General features: G+C 40.7%; 1 protein-coding gene across 3 annotated transcripts in view; it reads right to left on the bottom strand.

Moving 5' to 3' along the window:
• The window catches only part of wnt5b (wingless-type MMTV integration site family, member 5b), a 112107-nt gene that overhangs the window by 55530 nt on the left and 42040 nt on the right, over nt 1–14537 (bottom strand). The window contains exon 1 of one of the 3 annotated variants that reach the window (XM_047390258.1): nt 5016–5462. The exons of the other annotated variants lie outside the window; for them this stretch is intronic. The gene's annotated coding sequence lies outside the window, so the exon portion shown is untranslated. Of the gene's footprint in view, nt 1–5015; nt 5463–14537 lie in introns of those variants that run through there. 3 annotated transcript variants of the gene reach the window in all.

The raw sequence follows: 14537 nt of genomic DNA on the forward strand, positions 1-14537 counted from the left end.
AGCAGTTTTACTCCAACTCTTTAAATAACCTCAGTTAAGATCAGACTGATAATCTAATGTCTATTCAGAATGGTGACAAAAAGAACAAACAACAGACATTATCCTCTATTAAAACTTACTGTATACTACAAAAGTGACAGCAGTTTAAGGTAGGAATGATTCCATATTTCAGGTCTTGACTCCAATCACGTCATTTTTAAATGACTGGTTTCTCATTCCTTCAATAAATTAAACTCTTCTATCTGACTGTTCTTGACACCTGGACTCCAGTATAGCATATGGCAATGTTCTGCCTTTATTAGTTTTTATTTTCTGGTGTTTAAAGCAAAGAAAGTTTATGAAGCAGGACAAGGACACCTTGTAAAAGTTTGTTTAGAATTAGCTAGAAAAGCATTGAAATATGTTATGAACTGGATAGTCAGCAAGTCAGGTCAAAACAGTAAGATTGGCAGTGCACAGCAGGTGGCAGTAACAGGTAGGGGAGGGGCAGCATTGCATTCTTTTAGGCGCCATACAGTTAGCATGACTGAACAAAAGAACTTTAAACTGCAAGAATAGTTTGGTGGAGAGTTTTACAATTATAAAAACTGTTTAAAGCCTTGGTATACCTTGACCCCATAACAGTGGCAGTATGAATATCAATATCTATGGTTAAAATGTTATAATAGAGGCAGTGATGTTAGATCTACTGGCATTTGTGGTCCCTATTGGTCATTAGGTTACCCCTTGTATCTTGTAGTTTTGTTCCTAAGGCTGAACAGCATGTTGTTTAAGAATAATTATGTGGCTTCATCTTACTTTGCATGCTGAACATTAGCCATTTTACTCAGAAAACAGTTTGATCCAACAGACTGGATGAGGACAGCAAGCTAAATGTTTTATTTCCAGCCATAGGACAGCACTTCATTTACAATCAAACTGTGGATGTCTTCTCTGAATTATTAAAAGCCTGAGTTGTTACAATAGGACACTAAGAATTATGCAGCAGATGATGCTGACTTTTGCTCCATATTCTCACTTCAATCCCAAAGAAGAGCATCAGGGAAAAGAAGGACAGAGAAAAGGAGAGAAAATGGGAGTGGAGAATGATATGAGTGTTCTTTTTAGCTTTCTTTATCTTGCTGTGAAACCACGAGCAACCCTGACAGAAATGTGACAGAACTGTGATGCCAAAAGCCACCAGGTTCATGCACGTTCTAATTCGTCAGGAGAGTTGGTGTCTTGGTAGCGTGGGAGGTGTGTTGTGCTTGTGTTGCTTGTCTTCCTGTGCACGTGTGATTGAAGGTGTATGTGCATAATGCATGCGCTTGCAAGTTTGCGTGCCTGTCTCTCTCCATCTTCCTGTCAACTGAACTTGTCATTCAAACATCAATAAAGAGAAACTTTTTTTCCCTCCCGCTTCAGTTTGTTTAAAATTTGTCACTCTTTTTAAACAAAAAAAAATGTCAAGAAAAAAACCAAAAAACTGCTGCAACCATCGAGTGGGTTTATACCCAGTATTTCACAAGAAACGAGCAGATTCCATCATGTTAACAAGAATATTTGAGAGTTTTTTTTAGGAAGATTCAGTACTCTCTAGAGCAATGGTTCTCAAATGCTTCTACAACAACATAGTGTCACAGCTGAGCAGAAATCAAAGTTCTTTGTTTACCTGTTAGTCTATGTTTCGACCTTTACTCATGTTTGACAGGTAATCAATAACAGGATCCCACATACAAGCAGCTACATCGAGCCTCTTGCAAAGAGTGACTGCTCATAGTTTTTAGTGACAGAGTGGAACCACTGCTCCTCGCCATTGAAGTCAAAATGCTTCCTGGGTGCCTTTCTTTTGGGTGTTTTCCTGGGAGTGTTCTATAAGGAGGAGACCAGGGGAAGACCCAGAAGTCTCTGAAGAAACCTTATCTCCTTATCAGCTCTCTTATCATTGTTCTTGGGGATTTTAACAGCACAAACTCATCTAATGAACTTTCAATTGACAGACAGCATTTCAAGACCAAGACCTTTCGCACATACAACAACAATAAACCATGGTTGATTTCACATCTGAGGAAACTGCCGAGGAACAAGTAAGAGGCTTACTGCAGTGAAAACTGGGCCCTATATAAGCTGGCAAGGAACAAACTGACCAAGGAGATCAGGGCAGCTAAGAGAAGCTACAGCAAGAAGCTAAAAAATAGCTTCTAAGCAGATGACCTGATACAGTTTGGAATGGTCTGAAAAACCCATCCCCCTGCTGGACCCCCTGCAGTTTGTCTACTTGACAAACAGATCGGTAGAGGATGCAGTCAGCTTGGGCCTACGCTTCATCCTGTACCCCCTCGACCACCCAGGGACATACTCCAGGATCCTGTTTTTGGATTTCAGCTGGGCATTCAACACCATAAACCCAGACGTCCTCCACCAGAAGCTCACCAAACTCACAGTGCTGACCTCGACTTGTTGGTAGATCACCAGCTTCCTGACTGACCAGCAGCAGCAGGTGAGTCTGTAAAGCATCTTCTCCCACACAAGAACTATGAACATTGGGGGCCTCCCAGGGGTGTGTTCTCTCCCCTCTTCCCTTCTCTCTATACACAACTGACTGCACCTCAGAGGACCAGTCTGTGAAACTCCTGAAGTTTGCAGAGGAAATCACTGTTATTGGTCGGAATCAGGACAATGGCAACTCTGAATACAGACAGGAGGTGGATCGGCTGGTCCACTGGTGTGGTCAAAACCACCTGGAGCTTAACTCGCTCAAGACAGTGGAGGTGATGGTGAACTTCCAGAGAACACCCCCACACTGCCTCCCCTCACCATCCTGAGCAACACTGTGTCGACTGTGGATTACTTCTGGGTCCTAGTAACCACCCTTTCTCAGGATCTGAGCTGGTCCTCAAACATAGACACTGTTCGGAAGATGGCCCAGCACAGACTGTACTTCATGCGGCAATTCAAGTAACCTGCCACAGGAGCTGCTGGGCATCTTCTACACTGTGGAACAGCCAATACACTTTTCTGTTTTCCCTGCATTCTCTTTGAAAGTGCCAAATGTAATTCAATGTGGACACAGCCAGGACAAACCGGCTTGAAGCATCTCTCCGAATGCATTAAGAAGCATGAGCAGTCAAAAGTTCATATGGAAAACTGTATCAAGCTAGCTGTGCTCGGAAAGATTAGCATAGCGGCGCATCTGGATGATGGACACGCATTGCAGTAAGAAGGCTCAAAAAAAGATGTTGATAAGAATCGTCATATTTTATCTAAACTTATTGACTGTATTCAGTTTTGTGGTGCTTTTGAACTGGCATTGCATGGGCATGATGAAAGGGATGCTGTGCATTTGTATTCGTCGTCTCACTGTTGACTCCATTTCATATATTGGAGTAGGCAGAGAAATGTATTGTTACTATACATCAGCCCCACCAAGAATATTTTTCTCCAGCCATCACCTTTATTCCCCATCTTATATATTTATATTTAAACTTCATGGAGAACAAAGTGGAACTGAAATCAAATTCGTTGTTTGTGTGCACAAAGTTGACTAATAAAGTAGAATCTGAGTTGTACACACTTTGAGAATATCAATGTTGAGCTAACTGTTGGCCACTAAAGTTAGTATTTGATTAGTTCCTATCATAATACTATTAAAGGGCAATTTTACAATTTTCAGTTAGATCTTGGCTGCAAATGGAAAATACTGAAAATAAAGGAATAATGGAGGATATGGATGCTGAAGGCCACAACAGTAATCTGGGCAGAGCAAGGGAAGTGTCTGAAGTTACAACTAGCGATGAAAGAGAAGTAAGAAAGCCACTTTCAGGTTTTTATTTCAATTTGTATTCAGTTGTTTTGAGGCATAGGAAAAAATTGTACTTTGTGATGTTCTCAACATTGAAAGCACAAAACAGTCACATTCAAATGCATGAATCATGTTGTACTACAAGCAAACATGAGCCTGACCAGGTCTATAGACATCCTGTTCAATCAAAATAATCCCAAACTGGATATTCAAACCATGAGGACATTTCCAGGATGAAGTTATTTAATATTCAGCATGTAAAGGCATTATTGAGACAGAGTAGCACCCTTATCGCTCAGTAAGTGAATTACAGTCAATTTGCATACTGAGTGAATTAAACAGAGACCTAGAGCATTGCTATGAAGCACTGACTAAAGCCTTATTCCCATCTGTTTTTGGCTTGGCCCAGAAGTCAAGATTTTCTATTTGCATCAGAAATTGTTTTTGCTGAATTCCTTTTAGATTTTTAAGTGTGGAAGAAAAGAAAGACTGAAGGGTTATTTATCATGTAACAGTTCATGAGAGAATCATGCTATTGATATATCATTGCAAACAGCCTGTTCTCCACAAATATACCATATCACCAATGAAGTTTGGACATTGAGAACATCATAGTATGTGGCTGTTTTCTGTGTAATGTAGTGGAAGGTCCAATACAACAACCCTACTTAAAACTCTATGAAAAGAACTGAAGAGTGGATAGACAATACCTCAAGATTTAAAAGCAGTTTAAGTGGAACAATGTTTTAAAATCACACCTAAACAATGCATACAACTAGTTTTGATACTGCAGAGTAATTAATCTGCATTACTACATTATTGGACTTTTGGGTTTTTACTCTATTGTATGGATATATTACCTTAACTGTTACAGTGGCCCCATTAAAAGTATATTCATTATAAAAAAAGTATATTTTGTTTGTACTTGCTCTCTGTCAGGATCTGCCATTTTTGACTTTGTTTTGGTTTTGTGTGAGCAGTTTATGTAGGTTTATTTACTCCTGAGTTGTGCTTAGTTTTGTTAGTTTCTTCCTCCTGGCTTTAAACCCCTTTTTGTTTTGATTTACCCAGTTGCTTGTTTCCTTTAGTTAGTAGTTAATTCTCCTCTCGTTATTAAGTTCCTTTGGTTATTATTTTACTCAGTTGTTTATTCCTTAGAACTATTCTTCCTCAGGTTTATTATTTCTACACTTCTCTTTGTTTATTTCCCTTCTTTGGTTAGTTAGTTTCTTACCTGGTACTCTCGTGTTTGTTTTACTGTTGGTTAGGTCCTTGCTGCGTTCTTGTTTATTCGTTCTTCTGCTCTTCCGCCCCACTAGTTTGTTAGTTCCTTCCTTGTCCTTAGATTTCCTTTAGTTATTTACTCAGTGTTTGTTTTCCTTAATATTAGTAGTTCCCCCCAGCCTTACTTTGAGTATAGTTTCCCCTCGTTTAGTTTTTTTTTTATTTCCCCAGTTAAGATTTCTAGTATAGTTCTCTCTGTTCAGTTCTTCTCTGGCAGTTATCAGTATTTGGTTATTTGTTCCTGCTAGGCTTAGTTTCCACTTATTGTTTATGTTTTAGTTATTATTTATTTTAGGTCTTCGCTTTTTCTGCTCCCCCGGTTAGTTCAGTATTTGTTGTCTCTTCCCTACTCAGTCTCCAGCTTTCTGGTTTCTAGTTTGTTTATGTTTTCAGTTTAGTTTAGCTCCCCGTGTCCCTGCATTCCTCAGCATTTGTCGTCATAGTAACCACTCATTCCCTCAGTCTCTACAGCCGGTAATTCTACTATTCCTCTGATCACCTTAGCCTTCCTCTCATTGGTCCATTCTCCTCCTCTGCCTACCTATATACCTGGTTGTGCTCATCATTCCCAACTGGTTCCTCATGAAATGTCATGTCTCTCCTTGAGCTCCTTATGTTTCCCTGTATCGTGCTAACCAGGATTTTTGTTGGTGGTTTCTCCAATGACTATGTAAGTTCTTACTACAAGCCCAATTACAGAAGATGTACTCACAATATGAAGAGCCCTGGTACCTGTTTGCATTTTGGTCTGAACCCACATCAGACCATGACACTCTGCTGTGCGTTGGACATCAAGCAGGATCTGGTTTAATACCCATAAGCAACGTTTCAGGGTGAGATAATGCAGTAGCTCTGACATGTAAGAAAATTCTTGTCCATTCAAGGCCAAAAGTTAGGAACGATTTTAAAACACATAAACTGGTAACCATCCCAGTGATGCTAAAATGGGTGTCAAGTGTGTTCCTTTAAATGCAGTTTCAGAAATACATTTTAATTGCATGAATACCTGCTCCACCATATGTCATGATCCGCAGGTGTTTGGGATTGTGTTTTGTGTTTGTGCCTTGATGATTTCCTTGCTGTTATGTCTTTAAGGTCTGGCCTTATTCTGTCCTTTTCTCTATGTTCATTATTGTTAAGAGTCTCCATATTAATTTATTGTTTTGTGTTTAACTTCCTATTTTATTTTTGTATTCTTTGTACTTTGAATTATTTTTTGTTAGATCTCTGAAAGATATTTTCCTTGGGTTTTTTTGTATCTCTGTTCAGCTCCTCTGTGTTACTTAGTTTCCCTCCCTCAGTCTCTCTGCCTGTCTTCTGCTTCAGCTGCTCCTCATTATCACTTGATTACTCACACCTGCATACTATGTCTTTCTCTACACTTCCCTCGGTATATATGCTCATCGGTTCTCTGTTGATTGTTGGATTCTCCTGTTGACCTCATATTTCCTCATTGATTTATTTCCCTGCCTGTTCCTCCTGTGCCGGTTTCATGTTCGGTATCCTTCGTATTGTTTTTATTTATTTATTAACGATTTGTCAATACAACACTCTGCCTCTGGTTTGGGCCCTTCCTAAAACGAAACATGGAACCATATACGCAAGGAACAGAATAGGTCCTGATACTGAGTCTTGTGGTACCCCACATAATCAAATTTGCATTTGGCAGGAGAGTAAAACTTTTTAACTATTCTAGAATACCCAACCAAATATAATAAAACCAACAGTGTATACTCCCCAGAGTTAGCTCACATTATGTCATCATTTATGACTTAGTATTGCAGTTTCCTTCAGATGCTTCTTATGAAAGCTTAGTTGGAAATTGTTAAATATGTTATTTTTTTTCCAGGAACAAGAGAAGTTGCCTATGAAAAATCTGAAGAAAACGTCTGAGTTTTGACTCCACAGCACCACGAATAAGCTAAGAAGGGGCAAGTGATTTCACACAGAGGTGATGAATGAACTGGGAGATACAGGTCCTTCTCAAAATATTAGCATATTGTGATTAAGTTCATTATTTTCCATAATGTCATGATGAAAATTTAACATTCATATATTTTAGATTCATTGCACACTAACTGAAATATTTCAGGTCTTTTATTGTCTTTATACGGATGATTGTGGCATACAGCTCATGAAAACCCAAAATTCCTATCTCACAAAATTAGCATATTTCATCCGACCAATAAAAGAAAAGTGTTTTTAATACAAAAAACGTCAACCTTCAAATAATCATGTACAGTTATGCACTCAATACTTGGTCGGGAATCCTTTTGCAGAAATGACTGCTTCAATGCGGCGTGGCATGGAGGCAATCAGCCTGTGGCACTGCTGAGATCTTATGGAGGCCCAGGATGCTTCGATAGCGGCCTTTAGCTCATCCAGAGTGTTGGGTCTTGAGTCTCTCAACGTTCTCTTCACAATATCCCACAGATTCTCTATGGGGTTCAGGTCAGGAGAGTTGGCAGGCCAATTGAGCACAGTGATACCATGGTCAGTAAACCATTTACCAGTGGTTTTGGCACTGTGAGCAGGTGCCAGGTCGTGCTGAAAAATGAAATCTTCATCTCCATAAAGCTTTTCAGCAGATGGAAGCATGAAGTGCTCCAAAATCTCCTGATAGCTAGCTGCATTGACCCTGCCCTTGATAAAACACAGTGGACCAACACCAGCAGCTGACACGGCACCCCAGACCATCACTGACTGTGGGTACTTGACACTGGACTACTGGCATTTTGGCATTTCCTTCTCCCCAGTCTTCCTCCAGACTCTGGCACCTTTATTTCCGAATGACATGCAGAATTTGCTTTCATCCGAAAAAAGTACTTTGGACCACTGAGCCACAGTCCAGTGCTGCTTCTCTGTAGCCCAAGTCAGGCGCTTCTGCCTCTGTTTCTGGTTCAAAAGTGGCTTCACCTGGGGAATGCGGCACCTGTAGCCCATTTCCTGCACACGCCTGTGCACGGTGGCTCTGGATGTTTCTACTCCAGACTCAGTCCACTGCTTCCGCAGGTCCCCCAAGGTCTGGAATCGGCCCTTCTCCACAATCTTCCCCAGGGTCCGGTCACCTCTTCTCGTTGTGCAGCGTTTTCTGCCACACTTTTTCCTTCCCACAGACTTCCCACTGAGGTGCCTTGATACAGCACTCTGGGAACAGCCTATTCGTTCAGAAATTTCTTTCTGTGTCTTACCCTCTTGCTTGAGGGTGTCAATAGTGGCCTTCTGGACAGCAGTCAGGTCGGCAGTCTTACCCATGATTGGCGTTTTGAGTGATGAACCAGGCTGGGAGTTTTAAAGGCCTCAGGAATCTTTTGCAGGTGTTTAGAGTTAACTCGTTGATTCAGATGATTAGGTTCATAGCTCGTTTAGAGACCCTTTTAATGATATGCTAATTTTGTGAGATAGGAATTTTGGGTTTTCATGAGCTGTATGCCAAAATCATCCGTATTAAGACAATAAAAGACCTGAAATATTTCAGTTAGTGTGCAATGAATCTAAAATATATGAATGTTAAATTTTCATCATGACATTATGGAAAATAATTAACTTTATCACAATATGCTAATATTTTGAGAAGGACCTGTATAGCCAGCTCTCATGCTTGGAATCAGGTTCTGTAAATTGTACTTTAGTTTTAAGGGAATGTACAGAATGTAAGAGAATTGAGAAGGGTTGGTAACACTGTGGAAAGTAAAAGTTAGGTAGCGTGTTTGTGCCAGAAAGAAGTTTAAAATATGACATTTAAAGAACTATGGTGAGAATAAGACACGGGAGGAGGAATGAGAGAAAATAAGGGAGGAAACCTAGTGTGGAATACAAACAAGGGCTGCATTTACACCAGGTGTGTACGTCTCGTCCCTAAGGTCCTTTAGCTGTCTTTTGCTATTGATTACCTCATATTGATCTGGCCTGACGCACACACACAGAGCATGGTTCACTTGATTTAGCCAGGTTTTGACACAGGGGACACAAGGGTACATTGTTAGCACACATCCAAGGTCCCCACCCCCAAACTCCTTCTTCTCAACACCCAACCTCCAAAGACAAACACAAATTTTTTAGCCTTCTAAAAAGCCAAGACACACATACACATGCATTCTTGTCGAACAGCAAACACTTATGCTGCCTGTTTGCTCATGTGCATTGGTTCTCTGGCAGGAAAAGCAATGCATGGTGGAGAAAAATTTAACTTTTGTTCAAACCTGATAAATCAAATTCTCCTGGAAACTGTTTGATGCCGTCTTTGAATCCCATGTGGAAAACCACGTGTTCCCAATTTGCAGTTGGTAGCACTGTTGCCTTGCAACAAGAAGGTCCTAGATTTGACTCCCAGCTGGGGGTGTTTCTGCATGGAGTTTGCATGTTCTCCCTGCGCATGCGTGGGTTCGCTCTGGGTACTCCAGATTCCTCCCACACTCAAAAACATGAATGTTAGGATAACTGGTCTCTATAAATTACCCTCAGTTATGAATGGCTGTGTGCATGGCTGTTTGTCCTGTGTGTCTCTGTGTTGCCCTGAGTTGGACTGGTGACCTGTCCAGGGTGTACCACACCTCTCGCCCGTAAACTGCTGGAGATAGGCACCAGGTCCCCAGCACCCCTGTATGAAAGAAGCAGGTTTAGAAAATGGATGGATGAATCAAAGTCTTTTACATGTAAAGGAGGTTGGTTAAGAGACAACTGCTCAACTAGATTTAGTCAATTAGATGTCTTTTTTCAATGTTATTTAAAACGGGCTTAAGTATCTGGCTTTTATCAGGAGATGGCGGGATGAAGCAAGACATGGAGCGACAGATCAGGCTTAGTTTCCTGTTATTAGGATGTTGATTTGGTCTTGCTTTATTTGTCCACTAACATCCCAACCCTCACATACAATTATGAGAACTGGATTATGACTAAAAGTACAAGATCACTGATACAAAGCCCCTGAACTGCAGCATTTTGGCCAATGCTAAGTCCTTAAGATAATATTAGGACAGCACACTTTTGGGAGGAATAGAGCCACTGCCTCTCAGCAACAAAAAAGTCAGCTAGAATAATAATTTGTCAATTTGATTTATATGCCTTTTGGCTACTCTTTAATAACGTTTTTCAGGGCATGGCATACAGCAAGGAGTACAAATGGAAGATCCTGAACTTGGTGGAAAGAGTGGTTAGGGAGCAACTTAGTATACCCCATTCTGCTCTTCAAGGGTTGGGGTTCTGCACATTTTAGATGCACGCCTAATTCATCCATCCATTGTCTATACCCACTTGTCCGTTATACCCTGAACAGTTCTGCCATGACAGATACCCAGTTGAAATAGATAAATTATCTCCTAAATTATAAACTTCAGCAGCAGCATATTAATGACCTACTCATTTACATCAGGTGAATTCAAGAACAGAAATGTCTGTGTTTAATGGATTAAAATGTAGACATTAACATCCTTCTTGTCATAGAATTTGGGAGCTTAATAAACTAAATATCAAAACTGTCACTATTGTGTATATGGCAGTACAAGACTATGCTTAATAAACACAATCCATCGTTTACAAGGCATATGCAACAAGTTTTGTTTGTATCCATCTTCCAGTGTCTCAGTGTACCTCTCCAGTAAACCAAATAGTTTCTATTAGAAACTAATTGCTAATTACTTTCTGTTGATGTTGCAGGTGCTTGTTTTTTTGTTATATCCTTATTCTTTGTTTTCATAAGATGATGATCAAAACATGATGTTTGAAATTTTTGGGTCATAATAAAGTTTTCTTCAAGAGACAAGCAAATAATCCCAGTCAAACACAGTCAACTGCTGCAGTGGTAGCCTGGGGCAGCAGCTGAAAGTAGCAGGTTTGGGACTGGAGGGTCAACAGCGCCAGCATTCAGCCTGGCTATGAAAAGGCAGGGAAGTTGAATTAGTAATAGTGTCCTTCTTTCAAAAAATAAAATTTAAAAATATGGTCAGGTCAAGGTGCCCTTGAGCAACACATCTCATCTCCAACTGCTCTTGGGCTGTTCAGAGGCAGCTGCAGACGAGTGTATTTGTTCAGGGCAGCTCCCAGAGTGACTGAGAGGAGGTGTGTGAAGGTGAAACAAATTGAGGTTCATGAGTCCATGTGTGCTCATTTTATCTGCATTAACAATGCTCAACGCTAGATTGATTTATGATGGCGCCTGGTGGCAGATGTCTTGTGCATTTATGTAAACTTACAATTATATAGAAGACACAAACATCAAATTATCCTTCATCCTAGGCTCTAATGCTAGCCTTTTCCTTCTCCTATTTGTCTCTGAATAAATGCACCAATCCATCTTTCCTTTTGGTCTTCCATGCAGATGCAGAGACACTCAGTCAAAAATAAAATGTGTGCACAGCCTCACAAGACTTGCATGCACAGAAGCACACACACACTGCCTTCTGCTGCTGTGAGCTGTCAAAACATTTAGCTTTCTTTGCCTCTCTCTCACACAAAAGCAGCTTGACTGTGCTTGTCTATTCAGGTTCACAGAGGCTGCTGTCTGTCCAACCTCATTCCTCCTCTCCACTCTCACTGCCTACTCTTCATTTCTGTATCGGAGCATCTTCTTCAGCCAGTTGTCTACATAACGATCTGCATGTGTTTGAAATTTGTGAATGGGGCAAGCCGTTTTTAATGCCCATCACCTGCTCTTCATACTGGTCAGCTCCATACCAAGGCAGCTAAAAGTCAAATACCTTCTCTCTTTTTAAAATGTTGTGGCACATGTGGGCTTTATTTGAAAGTGGGCTCTTGAAATGGGCTGGAGAGAAAGGGGGAAGACAAGCACCCCCAGCTCTATCTTCTCTCTTAATGGAAAATGCATCAACGTACCAAGCTATGAAATGACTTTAATGTCCATAACTCAACTCAGTAAAAATAGTCTCATGACTTTAGGTAATGGTATCTGAAGATGAATCCTTCACATTTTCAAGACGTTTTTAACTGCTCTTAAAAAAGAGATATTTCATATTAACAAAATAAATAAAAACAATGAAACAAAAGATTTCACAGTTTACCAATGGTTATAGAAAGGAATATCACATTTAGTAGAAAATATCTACTCACTCTTGAGTGCATGAAGTAAAACTGACAAATTACAGTCTAGGACACAAATCATAGACTAGATATTATTCATGTAGTTAGAATGGAATGGGAGCTTTTTCCTATAAAAGCTCGGTGGATTAAAGACCCTAAAAGGTTATCAAGTATCTGTTTAAGTCTCTACACTCTTTTGAAGGTCTCATTTGGTGGTTTTATGATACAACTGTAATGTTGCTAGAAAATTTGGGAGGGTGAGAAAGGATGGAAATGGGGAATCTGATTGACTGCCAGAGAATCAGTTGTCAGTCCCTTCAGCATCTGCACAAAGCATTTGGGGAAAGTGCCCTATAGGTCCGATCCAAGCTGTAATTTCGGCTGCTCCCTGGGACCTACAGGTTCTTCAAATATGCAGCTCCTTTCTTGACCGTCTCTTCAGGTGAAAGTTTAATCTGAACAGCACTGCTTTGATTGCACCACAAAGGTTAATTTCAGATACAGCAGTGGTGATGGTCTCTTTTGGCCTGGACTTGGATGTCTGGAGCTCCTTCTTCTAGGATTTGGAATTATGTAAGCTAAGACTGGGCACTTGGAAAAGCCTTTTAGAAGACTTAAGCACACTTCTGACAAGAGTGGGAAAAACTGCATACAAAAACGTGTCTCACGGCGCTGTATTCAAAATTAAACTACGTGTAGCAACATCAGTCCAACTGGGGATTAGTCCTAGTTGACTCTGTTAGGTCCGACTTCTTTATTTAACAAAAACTTTCTTTGGAGTTCAGCTCTGAGGATCAGCCCTTGCAGTAGGGCTTACCTTTGGACTACAGTACACACCAAAAGTTTGGACACACCTTCTCATTCAAAGAGTTGTCTTTATTTTCATGACTATGAATATTGTAGCTTCACACTGAAGGCATCAAAACTATGAATTAACACATATGGAATTATATACTGAACAAAAACCTGTGAAACAACTGAAAATATGTCTTATATTCTAGGTTCTTCAAAGTAGCCACCTTTTGCTTTGATTACTGCTCCACACACTCTTGGCATTCTGTTGATGAGCTTCAAGAGGTAGTCACCTGAAATGGTTTTCACTTCACAGGTGTGCCCTGTCAGGTTTAATAAGTGGGATTTCAAGCCTTATAAATGGGGTTGGGACCATCAGTTGTGTTGTGCAGGAGGTGGATACAGTACACAGCTGATAGTCCTACTGAATACACTGTTAAAATTTGTATTATGGCAAGAAAAAACCAGCTAAGTAAAGAAAAACGAGTGGCCATCATTACTTTAAGAAATGAAGGTCAGTCAGTCCGAACAATTGGGAAAACTTTGAAAGTGTCCCCAAGTGCAGTCGTAAAAACCATCAAACGCTACAAAGAAACTGGCTCACATGAGGCCCGCCCCAGGAAAGGAAGACCAAGAGTCACCTCTGCTGCGGACAATAAGTTCATCCGAGTCACCAGCCTCAGAAATCGCAGGTTAACAGCAACTCAGATTAGAGAACAGGTCAATGCCACACAGAGTTCTAGCAGCAGACACATCTCTAGAACAACTGTAAAGAGGAGACTGTGTGAATCAGGCCTTCATGGTAAAATAGCTGCTAGGAAACCACTGCTGAGGACAGGCAACAAGCAGAAGAGACTTGTTTGGGCTAAAGAACACATGGAATGGACATTAGACCAGTGGAAATCTGTGCTTTGGTCTGATGAGTCCAGGTTTGAGATCTTTGGTTCCAACCACTGTGTCTTTGTGCGGCGCAGAAGAGGTGAACGGATTTACTCTACATGCCTGGTTCCCACCGTGAAGCATGGAGGAGGAGGTGTGATGGTGTGGGGTTGCTTTGCTGGTGACACTGTTGGGGATTTATTCAAAATTGAAGGCATACTGAACCAGCATGGCTACCACAGCATCTTGCAGCAGCATGCTATTCCATCCGGTTTGCGTTTAGTTGGACCATCATTTATTTTTCAACAGGACAATGACCCCAAACACACCTTCAGGCTGTGTAAGGGCTATTTGACCAAGAAGGAGAGTGATGGGGTGCTGCGCCAGATGACCTGGCCTCCACAGTCACCGGACCTGAACCCAATCGAGATGGTTTGGGGTGAGCTGGACCGCAGAGTGAAGGCAAAAGGGCCAACAAGTGCTAAGCATCTCTGGGAACTTCTTCAAGACTGTTGGAAAACCATTTCAGGTGACTACCTCTTGAAGCTCATCAACAGAATGCCAAGAGTGTGCAGAGCAGTAATCAAAGCAAAAGGTGGCTACTTTGAAGAACCTAGAATATAAGACATATTTTCAGTTGTTTCACACTTTTTTGTTCAGTATATAATTCCACATGTGTTAATTCATAGTTTTGATTCCTTCAGTGTGAAGCTACAATATTCATAGTCATGGAAATAAAGAAAACTCTTTAAATGAGAAGGTGTGT

Source organism: Girardinichthys multiradiatus, chromosome 17 (genome assembly GCF_021462225.1).
Source record: "Girardinichthys multiradiatus isolate DD_20200921_A chromosome 17, DD_fGirMul_XY1, whole genome shotgun sequence".
NCBI lineage: Eukaryota > Metazoa > Chordata > Actinopteri > Cyprinodontiformes > Goodeidae > Girardinichthys > Girardinichthys multiradiatus.